Source organism: Convolutriloba macropyga, chromosome 8 (assembly GCF_964194025.1).
Source record: "Convolutriloba macropyga chromosome 8, txConMacr16.3, whole genome shotgun sequence".
Classification (NCBI taxonomy): domain Eukaryota; kingdom Metazoa; phylum Xenacoelomorpha; order Acoela; family Convolutidae; genus Convolutriloba; species Convolutriloba macropyga.
The window spans coordinates 1730242-1743535 of NC_134475.1; the positions used below are offsets into that span (position 1 = coordinate 1730242).

At 33.8% G+C, this 13294-nt stretch overlaps 1 pseudogene; it reads right to left on the reverse strand.

Moving 5' to 3' along the window:
- LOC142344377 (palmitoyltransferase ZDHHC16A-like) overlaps window positions 1-12687 on the reverse strand; it is a 29984-nt pseudogene extending 17297 nt beyond the window's left edge.
- Window positions 12688-13294: the final 607 nt, after the last annotated feature.

Here is a 13294-nt window from a genome sequence, read left to right on the forward strand (position 1 = left end):
TCTTTTCTCACTTTCTTTTCTCACTTTCTTTTCTCACTTTCTTTTCTCACTTTCTTTTCACTTTCTTTTCTCACTTTCTTCTCTCACTTTTTTTCCTCACTTTCTGCTCCCACTTTCTTCTCCCACTTTCTTTTCTCACTATCTTTTCTCACTTTTTCTCACTTTCTCTTCTCACTTTCTTTTCTCACATTCTTTTCTCACATTCTTTTCTCACTTTCTTTTCTCACTTTCTTTAAGCACGAATTTAAGATTACGTCGTATGTGACGACCTCATCTACTGTAATAGATTGTTAATATTCACCTCCAATTATGATTGAGGAAGATTGGCCAAGTCCTTCACTTGGACACGTTTGGACTTTTCATCTCCAGCTTTCGTGCTCCCAGTTGGTCGGCACTTGCAGCACGTGTAATCCCCTCGGGGCTTTCAGCTGTAAGTGCCGCAGCTCTTTTGAGTATGGGGGAGATGAATCGTTCATTCGTGTTTGGGTGTTGGACTTGGAATTTATAGGTAATTTGGGAGTATAAAATGTGATCTCGAAAGATTCTATTTTTTTTCGAAAAATTAGGATTTAATTCTCATCCGCTCTTCGCCTGTTTTACCGCACCTTAAACCTGTAGATTAATATTCTATATGAGTTGCGCTCTGCCAACATGTAGAAGTTCGTTATCTGTACAAGTCTTAGCGTTACTTAAATTTGCAAGATAGCTCAGCCAATTAAGTCTTTAATCAAAAAATTGGTGTTACTTGGCGTAATATACTAAACCAAACACATCGGTAACGTAACGTAATACCTCTGGCTGTTGAAGGATGGGCATGGCTTACAGCCCGAGCTGGTACGAAAAAATCTCAGTTTTAAACCTATTCTTTTAAATGATTTTCTTGCGATGCTTTTGCGGGCCTGCTAGTTTACTCTAAATCAAAAAACATTATGCGCGAGAACAAAAAAAATGTAAATTTTAAATTATGGAACCAAGAAATGAACCCTCTGATAGCTCTTTAGAAAAAGGAAAATAACCGACTTCAATGAATTCAGAAAAAGCATGATAACAATGTTGCGTAGAGAAGAAAATCAGACGCTACCATTTTTCTACCCACGAAAAACTACGAAACTAAAAGAAAACATTGTGCACTGATTTTAAGCAAACAATTTCCCTGGGACTAAGTAGAGAAAGACTTTGGAAAGTTTTATAGAGAAATTAGATGTGAACCTTTCTGATGAATTAAATTTGGTGCCTGTTTTTCGTAATGATGGGAGCCAAGAGTTTGCGGTTGAGTTGACGCTATCAATAAGATTCCACCACAACTTAATTTCTGAACACGATATGAGGACGAGAAATGAACAAAACGCGACAACTGCAGAAGTCCTAATTCATCTGCCATTATGAGCAATGAAACTGACCCACAAAAATATTGGAAAAATACTTCCGGTTCCTGGTTTTTATTACCAAATTGAACTAGATACTGAACCAGAAAAAAGTTAGACAATTGAAGAAGCAGAAAAAACCCAAGAAAACATAAAGATGCTATTTTATGGTCAGAGCGCTCAATACCAGAGCCCTAAACATCAGATTTCAGAGAAAAGCTCAAAGGAAAAACAGCAAAATTTATCGTTTTTCAGATGAAGAATTTAGATAATGGAAAATGAAAAATCTGAAACAATTGCGGAAACCATCAGCAGCAAAAAGACCCGGAAAATATACCAAGAATAACGATATGATCAGAATGTAGGTTTGCGAAATGTACTAAATTTAAATTCACCCAATATAACCATGAAATGACAGAACATTTAAATCGAGACAATCTTTTCCAACGCACCCTGAAACCAAACTCAAACTCAAAAAATAACTAAATTAGACACCCCAAGTAACTAAGAAATACTGGAAATTTAAACAAATATACATAGCAAAATAGAACAGGAAATCCAACCTCTAGAACCTTTTCAGTCAAAAATATGCTTTTTCAATCATAAAAGCACCTTTTACGTCCTTTCAGTTAGCTGTGAAAAACTGTTAGCTTTTCAAACACTGTATTTTCAGTGAAGGATTTTCAAGATAAGCCGCATAATTACAGGCTGCTTCATACAATTTTCTGAATTTCAAGATTTGAGGGATATGCCGTCATTTTCCCCCAAAAATTGATCAAACATTAAAATTAAAACGCCGGATCAACAAGACGATAAGCTTGCTGCAACGTGAGGCACCGAAAAACAATAAGAGCAATAGTAACCTATAAAGAGCAATGCTGTTCATAAAAAGAACAGTCTGAAAAGTGGGGAATAGTAAGAAAACGGTCAACTAAAAGAAACAGGACACTGTGGCCTAATGCTGTTCCTCTGCGATAAAGCAGGAACCACAATTAATACTTTATTATTAGGAAATAAATTAGTTAGATTTTAACGTCGACAAAAGCATACACTCAAAAGCTGAGAAAAGCATGAAGCCACTTTAGCCTAACAAAATATAACTGAAAAATCCAGTTCGCCGCTAAAACTGAACTCCGAGACCCAGCGTCAAACAAAATGCCTTAGGAGCAAATCTAGCGGACTAACCCCTCCACGCCACCCGTGAAAATTTCGGAAAGATTGATAATGGTAGCCAAGACTTGGCCGTGACTGCTATTCATAAACATAATAGATGTGATAGCAGACTCAGACTTAGACAGACTCAAAGAGGTGGAATATCTCATATGATTATTAGAATTTTTGATAGGATGTAATTCAACAAACTTTTATCTTGTAATTTGCATGAATACTTATTCCAGACAATTTGCAAACTACAGGAAACGAAACGTTTTAAATGCAGACAGTTGATTGTGGAGTTCGCAATGTATTTGAAATGTTGAAAGGACCTCTATCTCCATTGTTCTTTCTCATCTATTAATGATCTGTTGCAAACAGTTCCAAAAGAACACTTTTTGCAGATGATAGCACAATTCTAACGTCATGTTAGAACATAGGAGCCCAAAGTAACTTCATAAATGATTTGAAAAAAAAATGAAAATTGGTGTTTGAGAAACAAACTTGTGATTAACTGTAAAAAAGTAAAATTATGGGCTTTGGCAGAAATGTAAATAACTCACAACCTTCGATGCTAGGTGAATTGCTTGAAAAACTAGTTTCCTTCAAATTTCTGGGGGTTTTCACTGAAAAGCCGCTCGATTTTGAACTCCATATTGATCTCGTAGCAAATTAATTTTGAATGTTGTTTCGAGTATAAATTTCTCCCCGAAAGCCTATTTTACTCAAAAGTATAATAAATATACTAGGCCAATAACACTGTATGGCATATTAGAACAAAACCGAATACAAATTGTTGTCCACAAAAACGCTTATTGTCCTCAAAAATTATTGGCCTCAAAAATAGAGCATATCATGTTTGTTAAATTTTATCTCTACATAGTGCTTTCAGTTTTCGATTTATTTGTTCACGCTCTTGTAAAGGAGGTCTTGGATAAGATAGCGAAAACTTCGCACTTTGATTTTCTCCAAGTTGACAGTAACAAGTCAAACACACGATCATCCTTTAGGTCACTCTTCCAAAATATACCAAAAATAAAAACACAGACTCACAAGTCCTTGAGATTTTCGATCAATTAAATGTTCAATTGTCTTCTTTTTCCAAATCTTTCGCAAACTTGGTAGATAAAAATGAAGTTTTTTCAATTTTCACTGATCTTAGAACATATTATTATATAATAAGACGTTTTTGTTATGTTTCATTATGCGATGCAAGCTTATGTAGATTCTCTGGGCACCTCTTGAAGAGTCATTGGACTCGCATATGTCCAATGACTTAAATTGAGTTAGTGCTTCATGATAACTGTTCTGTATCTTCTGCCATCTGAATTCAAATTCTAATCTCCTTATTGTAGACAAATTTTTCTAAATTTTTTAAATGTAACACCGCAGATCCTGTATCAAATCGCAAAAAAGGTGATTTTTGAGGTCTTTCCTTTTAATTTTCCTAAATTACGACAAATTGTTGAAACGGAACACCACTCTTTTGAAAGCAGTTTTCAATGAACTTGAATTTTCACTAAAAGTGGTAGATGAATAGATATGTTTAAAAATAAAATTGCCGCAAAAGCTCCCAATTATTAATATTTTCTCCCCTACTTTGTGATTTCAGCGATTTCGAAACCCATTCCCATCTATCAGTCCCAATTTAAATGTCTGATAAATCCGGAGTGTGTGTTTCGTCATAAAGAGAATTGGGGTGTGATTATTGTTCCGACCCACCTTGGTGGGGGAGGAACTATATGCTTAACTGGGTGTTTATTGTTCGGCAATTTTCGCCAATCGATATAGTCTTCTTAGAGAGCTGTGAGTTGTATCACTAGAAAGTCCATCTGGGGTAGATTATAAAATAGAATATTTAATACCATAATATAGAAATAATGTAGAATATTTGCTTTGATATTTAATATAATTTTTTTGAACTTTTTCCGTTTTTCAACTTTTTTTTGTGAACTGGTAGTTTTGTCACATTACTGACAAACTACATCTTTTCTTCTTGAAAAAAATTTAAAACATATTTTAGCCGTTTTATTGTTAAATTAATAGTTTTCTTGCTTTGGTTCTACTGATAAAAAATTTGAGACCTTGGAATATTTGCCCATATTTTAGTTCATTTTTTGTCTTGTAACATCAACTTACGGAAACCACGTCCTATTGACGTTGAACGCCGGTTTCATTATACATAAGTAAGTCATAAGATATTTTCTCTGCCACAGCGGCACAGCTCAATTTTTTCTATAGAAAACTTTTGCATTTAAATCAGATTTAATCCACTTTATGAAAAAAAATAAGCGTTAACTGTTCGTAAGATTTTTGGTTTTTAGAGGTGAAGTTTAGCAAAATTAGCAATATTTAGGGGTGAAAATTTTTTATGGTCTTAACGTTAAGTGATGAAAAAATGCAACTTAACGTTACCAAAAGGAAGCAGTAAAAATAAAATTTCTGCTGCCCTTGAGTCCTCCAAAATTCACCGCAAAAAGATCAGCTTTTTAAGAGTAAATTGCATGATTGCTTTTTATCGCGTGTGTTTCTATCCCCAGCTTAGTTGGCGCATAACTTTTAGGGCCTCCTGGTAATTTTTTCAGGCGCCCTTGGTGATTTTTCAATAATTTCATTCTAAAAAATGTGTAGGTAATTTTACCAGCAACGTTTTCAGCTAAGCAAAACTGCAGGGAAGAATACCTGCAAAATGATCTGCAAAAAAAATACCTGCAGTTTGCCTAGAATACAATACCTGAGAAATTGCCTGCAAACTCAAACAACAGTATTATATTAGGTTTCTAGATTTAAACGTGAAAGAAAACACATTAAAAAACTCTGATTAAAATTTGGGTAATATTTCTGATTGGATGATTAGAATGCTGACCGATAACACCGAGCAGAAAACTAAAAAAACTTGAGCGTAAATTGTTATACCCTACACAAATTGGTGAGGTTCTACATAGCAGCACATTTTTAACTGGGGGCATCAAAAACAAGGGGGATAGTCGATCTGAAGTTTTTGTTGACTAAAATCAGACGTCGTTATCATCAATCAACAAAGTCTCTCTTCGTCCTAAATTTTGATGTAAATTGACGTCAAACTAACATTATTTTTCCACTTCACTAACACTTTCAAACTTTTAGCATGAAAAAACTGACTTGTGATCTGCAAAGTTTAATCTGCAGCAAAACTTGACTTGTGATCTGCAGCAAAAATAAACTTGACCTTTTTCATTCAAAAATACAGAAATTGCAATGTCTATGACAAACTCTAATAACATTCAACTAGAAAGCCAGGAGCATTTCAATCTAAATGAACAAACTGATCCTTCATTACTATCCCTAACTGAATGGGTTCAACTAAAAAAGGAAACTTCCTACAAATTATATCTTGACTTACATCAAAGATTACAAAAAAAGGAAAAATTTATTGAAAATGTGCTCGTTACTTATCAGCGACAACTGCAGGACAAATCATTGGAACAGTCAACTACTGAAGGGGAGAGCACAACCAACCCTGAATCAAAATCTCGAAAAAACCAGGTTTTTTTAGAGAAGGTCAGAGATTTTGATTTAATCCCCCTCAAACAAGAACAATCAAATTTGGTTCTGGGTAGCAGCATCATTGGTAAACTAGAAAGTGATGCAACAATTCCACTGGATACAGCAATCCATGCCTACCTTGGGTCAACCACCAAAGAGAAAATAAAAGTTGTGGAAAAATATGAATGTAAAAAACTTAAAACTCTAATTCTTCAAGACGGAACAAATACTGTTTCAAAATTTCAAAAAAGCTGCGATGAGATTTTAGATGACATGTTCAGCCTTATTGAAGCCTGTAAAAATAAATTCCAGCCTGATGTGTTTGTAGTCATGGAGGTAATACCGTTCAAAGAAACTGACTACAATAGATCTAAAAACAAATTAATTGATGAAGTTGATGCTGCACTTAAAGAAAGATTGGCATCTCTTGGTGAAAATTTTGTTTTGCTCAAGATGAATGATTTAATACGCTCAATTCCCTCCTTCAATCCAAAAATCAACCATTATAATTTCCTGTATCATGACAATGTACATTTGAGTTACAATCATGGCATTCTTTTCCTTAAAAATTATCTTCTAATGTTTTTACTTCAAACATCTACTGGCATATGTGATACTGATAAATTCACCAACCGGAGCTATAAAATGAACAACAGATTTCAAAAATTTCAAGAGCAGTACTGGCCGAATACAAGTGCAAACCCTAATTTTAACTTGAATAATCATTACCGTTATCAACCATATTAGTATTAATAATTTCATAAAATGCCGAATAAATTGAAATTTTCTGTTGTACTGAATGAATTGGGTCTCAACTGTTTGTTAAGAATAATGTTTTCTAACAAGATATGTTTAATATTCTTAGGATTAATTTTGTTGAGTTCTTAAGTGACTTCCTCTTTTCCCACGTCACTTAACTCAATAGCAGTTCCTACTCGAATTTGGTCGGAGACCAAATCCAGGAGCAAGAAGCAAGCTTTAATATCACTAAAATTTTCTTTTGTCTTAATTAACTTATATTTTTGGCTTTACATTAATAGTATCTGGCTGCTACTTTTGAGGTCTGGAGATATTGAAACCAACCCTGGGCCAATTAAATCGATAAAAGACATATTTCTTGATTTTGAAACTTATTCAGACAACTTGAAATTTCTTCATTTAAATGTACGGAGCATAACAAGAAAACAACTTCAATAAAAAGCCTAATGAATGATGTTGGCGCTAACTGCATCTATGGTCTGTCTGAAACATGGATAAATACAAAGATTGACACTGATTTGGTAAACCCGGACAAAAAAAACTGTCTTGTTTTTCGAAACGATCGGGTGAGTTCAAAAGGGGGAGGTGTATTGTTAATTGTTCCTAGGAAACTTAACCCAAAATTACGCGTTGATCTAGCTTTCAAAAGTATTCTGTTTGATACTCTGTGGATTGAAATAACTTGCCCAAAGATCAAAAAAGTTTACTTAATAAACATTTCTTATAACCCAAAAAAACTTCTTTACGAAGAATTTCTCGAGCAGTCTGCTAGATCAATTGATAGAGCAATTACTGAGAACAAAACAATAATTATGATGGGAGACTATAATATAAATTATTTGGAAAACAAAGAAAAGCAGAATTTAGAAACCGCAGAATTCAACCGTATGATCTAAATGTGACTAATAAGCATCAAGCAACTAGAATTAAGGACGAATCGAACTCACTTATAGATTACATTATTATTGATGGAAACGAACCCCTTCTTTATAATAAAATTTTTGACTCACCAATACAAACAGATCATCGAATTACAGCCCAAAAGATTTTAAACATTCTATCAAGCAATTAAATTGGGAAAATTTTTACTGCTCTACGGTTCCAAGTGAAATGCTACGTACATTTGAGCAAAATCTTGAACAGCAAATACTCCCTCATGCGCCAATCAAAACAATTTTTATAAGAAACAACAAATCACAGTTTTCCCTTGCCAAACGGTTCATATCAAAAAACACACGTAACAAAAATCTGCTTAGAGAGCAATACCTCAATTCAGAATCTTTCCACGAGTTTTTCAAACTGAAAGCCGAAGAGTGCGCTGGCTATGAAAAAGATTTTGAGAAATTTCATAATCAATTAATTGAAAGCTCAACTTCAGAGCGCAAGAAATAGAATTTGATCAGCGAAGTAAGAAACTCCGTGAAAACGACAACTACGGTATACTCTTTAAGAAACTCTTTCAATGAAATTATTACAAAAAAAACTAAAATAGCCAGCTTACTTAATTTAAAATTCAGCAAATTAGGAGAATTTTTTGAAAGTAGGAACTATACTGTAGATCTGCCTATGGTTAGGCAAAAAAACACCTTTTCTTTTAGATTTGTTACTAAGTTTGAATGTCTTAAAACGCTTCTTGCTCTTGGAAAATTCAAACCATTGGGTCCTTCTACCATTCCCTCATGGGCATTGCGAGATGCAGCTAGTGAACTAGCTGAGCCTATTTGTTTTCTTTTGAATTAATTTATAAAAACAGAAACATTCCCTGCTGAACTCAAAAGAACCGACATCACTCCACTTTTTAAAAAAGGAGACCTTGATGATCCTCTAAACTATCGACCAATTTCGTTAACACCAGCATTAGCAAAAGTTTTTGAATCTCTTATTAAACAACAAATCGATGAATATGTTCATAAGAATGCCCTGCTTTCTAAAACACAGTTTGGTTTCAGAAAAAAATTTTCTACAACAGATTCTCTCGTTTATTTAACTGAAAAAATACGATGCAACAAAAACGAGAAAAAATTACTGCAGCGGCGTTTTTAGATCTATCAAAAGCTTTTGACTTCATTAATCACAAGCTCATGATTCAAAACTTTTCCGTTCTTGGATTTTCGATACCAGCTCAAAATCTAATTACGAGCTATCTTTCAAACAGAACACAAAGAGTCATAATCAATAATGTTAAATCAGGTTGGATTGAAGTGGCTCAAGGAGTTCCGCAGGGAACAGTCTTAGGTCCACTCTTGTTCAATCTATATGTTAACGATCTTAGCAACTTTTTGTCATGTGAAACAATACAATACGCAGATGACACAGTCCTATTAAGCTCTCATGATGAAGTTCTCAAATGCAAAGACGAGCTTGAGAAGGCCATAGAAAAATTAATACAATTTTTTAAATTACATCACCTCAAGATCAATCCGGATAAAACAGAGTTTATTATTTTTGGTAGCTCTAATCCTCATAACGAAACGACATTAAAAGTGGGAGACAAATTAATAAGTTCGAAAGCGGAAATCAAATATCTCGGTGTTAATATTGACAAAGACCTCAAATATCAAAAACAAGTAAAAATTCTTTTGTCAAAAATGGCCCAGGGCATTAAATGCATATATGCACTCAGGAACATCATACCCACTGGTTACAAAAAATTATTTTGAACGCTTTTGTTCTCAGTCATGTTCAATATTCTTCTGTTTTACTTGCAACCATCAATCAAATTCTTATAACGACATTAGAAAAGCAGTTAAATTGGGCCATCAAAGCTTGTTTTCACATACAGAAGTTTGACTCATCCTCAGATCTTAAAATGAACCTTGGTATACTACCTATTTCTTTGCTTTTTGATTACAGGGCTGCCACTTACTGCCATAGTATCATGAATAAAAAGAAGCCTGCCTTCTCAAGCTCAGCTTTGAAATTACCAACCGCAAGTTTTTATATACACGAGCGAACTCAAAAAATTTTTACCCAGACAATTTCAAAATGCAATTTGCATGAAAAAAATATTATTAAAAGAGGTATTCTACAGCACAATTCTTTCCCAAGAAATTTTTTGTCAATGTCAAACAGTCTTGCAAAGAAGAAATATAAGCTGTTTTTTCTTAATGAATACAAGAAGGACCCAAATAAAACCCAACATGGATCAATTACTTGGAAACATTTTAAATTCAATTAAATTTCTTTCTGTTTTGCATCAAATTTATGTTACTGTCGTCCCTCCCCTCCAATACAAGTGACTTCTCTATTGGATCGATATTTTAGTTATTATAAATTATTAGTCTCTCTTTTGTAATTATCAATATTTTACACTGCCTATCTCTGTAAATTTTACTATGACCTAGTCAGGTGGCGCCCCCCAAAAGAGTAGTTCCCTCCATTTTGTTTACCTTTACCATTGAGCTCATAAGTAATATATTTTGATCATCCGTCAGTTGTAATGGACGAACTACATTCTTTTCGATGATCAGCGACAATCAATCGTTTGCTCAGACTCATGTTTTCAAAAACGATGTTTATGACAGATAGTTTATGAAAATATATCTCGTGTTAGTCCAACGGGTATAATATTTTTAGAAATAAGTTTCTGCAAAAGCGTTTTAAAGCGATAAATTTTTGAATTTAAAATTTTGTTTTTTTTTGTCATCTCCGGGTTTTCGTATCTTAGAGCGGATTTGTTGCCGGGACAAGTCCCTCACAACAAATCCCAACTGATTACAGGCATTGTTTGTCTCGTTTGTTCCTTTCTCATTAACGGCTGCTGAGAGAAAACCTCATAGTATATAATTTTCTTTTTCATTTTAATTCTACTGCTGTTGTCTATTCTACAGCCATTCTACACTGACCAACCCCCACAAAGATAAAATATTCTGGCTTAAATCTATTTAGCTACTATATAAATGTACATTTTAGTGTTTAGATGACAGCCTGAAGGCTTTCTTCCGTAATAAAACTCCAAGCCGACAGAAATGAAATCGACTCATGACAAGTGGTTCTTTCGTCCAGTAGTACCCAGAAAGTCGCTCAATCGCTTTTTTGATGGTTAAAATGTGCCTACCGCATTGAATTGAAAATTCAAATGGCAACAGAGTACCTTTTAAGCAAAATAAAAGCAGTTAAATTCATCGGAATCTAACAGGTTCAACCTCAATTCCATTAGTCATTATTTATAAACTTCAATTTTGTTGAAACTCTTATCACCAAAAACCTATTTTATGACTTGGAAAATTATACATAAAGCTAGAGACGAACCCTGAGGTTCCAATGCACTAGACGGATCATGCAAAAGGCTTTATTTACGACTTTTAGGCTTGTTGCGCTTCAATATGTAAGTAAATTCTCTTTTCAGAAATTTGTAATTTTTAAATTCAGATCAATTTTTTTTGTAATTTTCTCCCATATTTCACGAATACTATACTTACAGGCGTCCACCTATGTAGCATTTTTTCCCTGTTGCTCTACTAAAGTACACTTCCGAGTAGATGAAGGAGCTTAGGTGAGAAAAAAGTACAAATATTTTAAAATTTTGTAATTAGCATCGTACATCAAAATGAGCTATTTTCTCTCCCTGTGTTGATTTTAGGTATAAGATGCACTTGATAAGAAATTTTGATATTCAACAGCTCTTCACTTTCCGATTTTTAATTTTGCTAAATAATTAAATTTTATGGGAACAAGCAACAAAAAATGGAAAAATGTTAAAAAATTTTGATCGCGATTTTTTCACAAATTGTCAATTTTCTGGAGTTAAATGATTTTTTATTCAGAACAAGATAGTCTCAAACGATCATTCAGCCACTGCTGAAGGCGGCTACCTACTTTTTTGTCACAAAACAGCTTTAAAAATACATAAAATAGCCAAAAATGGGAAGATTTTGACAATTTTTTAAAATTTCTGCCCCCCAACCTGCCAAAAGTGCATCTCAGAGTGATTCAAGCCAAAAACGTTACTTAGAAAAAGTTCATAAAATTGCCTAGGGAGTCCACATGCAAATTTTCAAAACTTTTTGACGAACCAATTCTGAGAACTAGCCAAAATGGACCGTTTTTCCCTATAAACTGTATTTAGTTTTCTGAACGCCGGGGCCCCTACCCCGAGCTCCTGGATTTCGTTGTGATGAGTTGCACGGCCACTGAAACATTTACAGATATTAGGAGAAATACAGTGTTCCTTTCTTTTTGTTTAAAAAATTCTTTTTCATGTTTATTGAGAGAATGAAATGGTAGATTACTTGATGTATCCTAATCCGATGTATCTGAACTTGTTGATGTCCACGTATTTCTCACACCATGAGTCCAGATCCTCACAATTGCATGGGATTAACATCCTAAATAGTCTCTCTCCTCCCCACGGCATCATCATTTTGGGCTATTATTGGTTGAACGGGCTCAACGGACACCTTCAAAGACCCTAAAACCATTTACTTATTGAACTTTTCAAAGGAGTCAAAAATCTGTTTTAACTGGATGAAAAAAGTAGAACCGTAATATTTCTTCCCGGCAAAACCATTTTAAAAAGAAAACGAGCACAAATTGCTGATTTAATTTTGCTTCTATCATTGACTGGTCTCGTTTTTAAAGGAGCTAAGTGCTTTAATTTGGGTAACTTTTATTGACGAGAAAATGAAATAAAAAGACTGACCTCAGCTGCTGTAAAAGTGTACGCGATAAATGTAAATCATCCTCACAATAATAATGAAAAATACTTCTTAAAATAACAAATCCAGCACAGCAAAGTATTCAATACCTACTGGTACAGTTTTCGGAGACTTTGAAAAAACTTCAAACACCAGAAACTGTGCAAAAATGGTTTTATTCGGAGTAAAATAATTAATACATATACTCAATTCTGTTAAACGTTTCAGCGTTAGAGCTCCAAGCGTGCGCCTTTAAATGTTTAAACGTACAATAATATATGCTATATACATCTCAACTTATACGTTGTATGTTTTAGAGGCCACTAAGAATTCCACTAGAAAATTAAAGCGTGAAAAATAAGCTTCTGTTTGCCTGAAAAATCTCCAATCTTAATGCAGTTTTCAGTCTGTTGTAAGATAAGAAAAATAAATAGTTGTGTTCTAAAATAGCGACAAGATTTTCTCGGGACAATTATCTTGGTTCTGATTTCGCTTGAAAGTACAAATATGTTTACCAGTTTTTTCTGTAAGTCATTTTCTCAACAGCCGAATAAAAATGTTCAATGTCGTAGAGAAATTGCTGAAACTACGCTACGAAGTGAGTTAAAAATTGATTTTTTTTCGAAAATTGAAATGATGTCAAATCAAAAAGGAGCTGAAAGCTCTGAACTTCAGTTTGCTGGAAGCATTTAAAATCTAAAAGGAGCAGCTCACAGAAGTTCAAAATGTTTACATTTTTTCATGTTTAATTTATGCAAGCAAATCCGCTCATTTATTGAAAATAAATTCACGTGTTGATAAATGATTGACGGCATTTCTGCTAAAAACCTAGAAGCAATTTCGCAGAGCATTCAACAC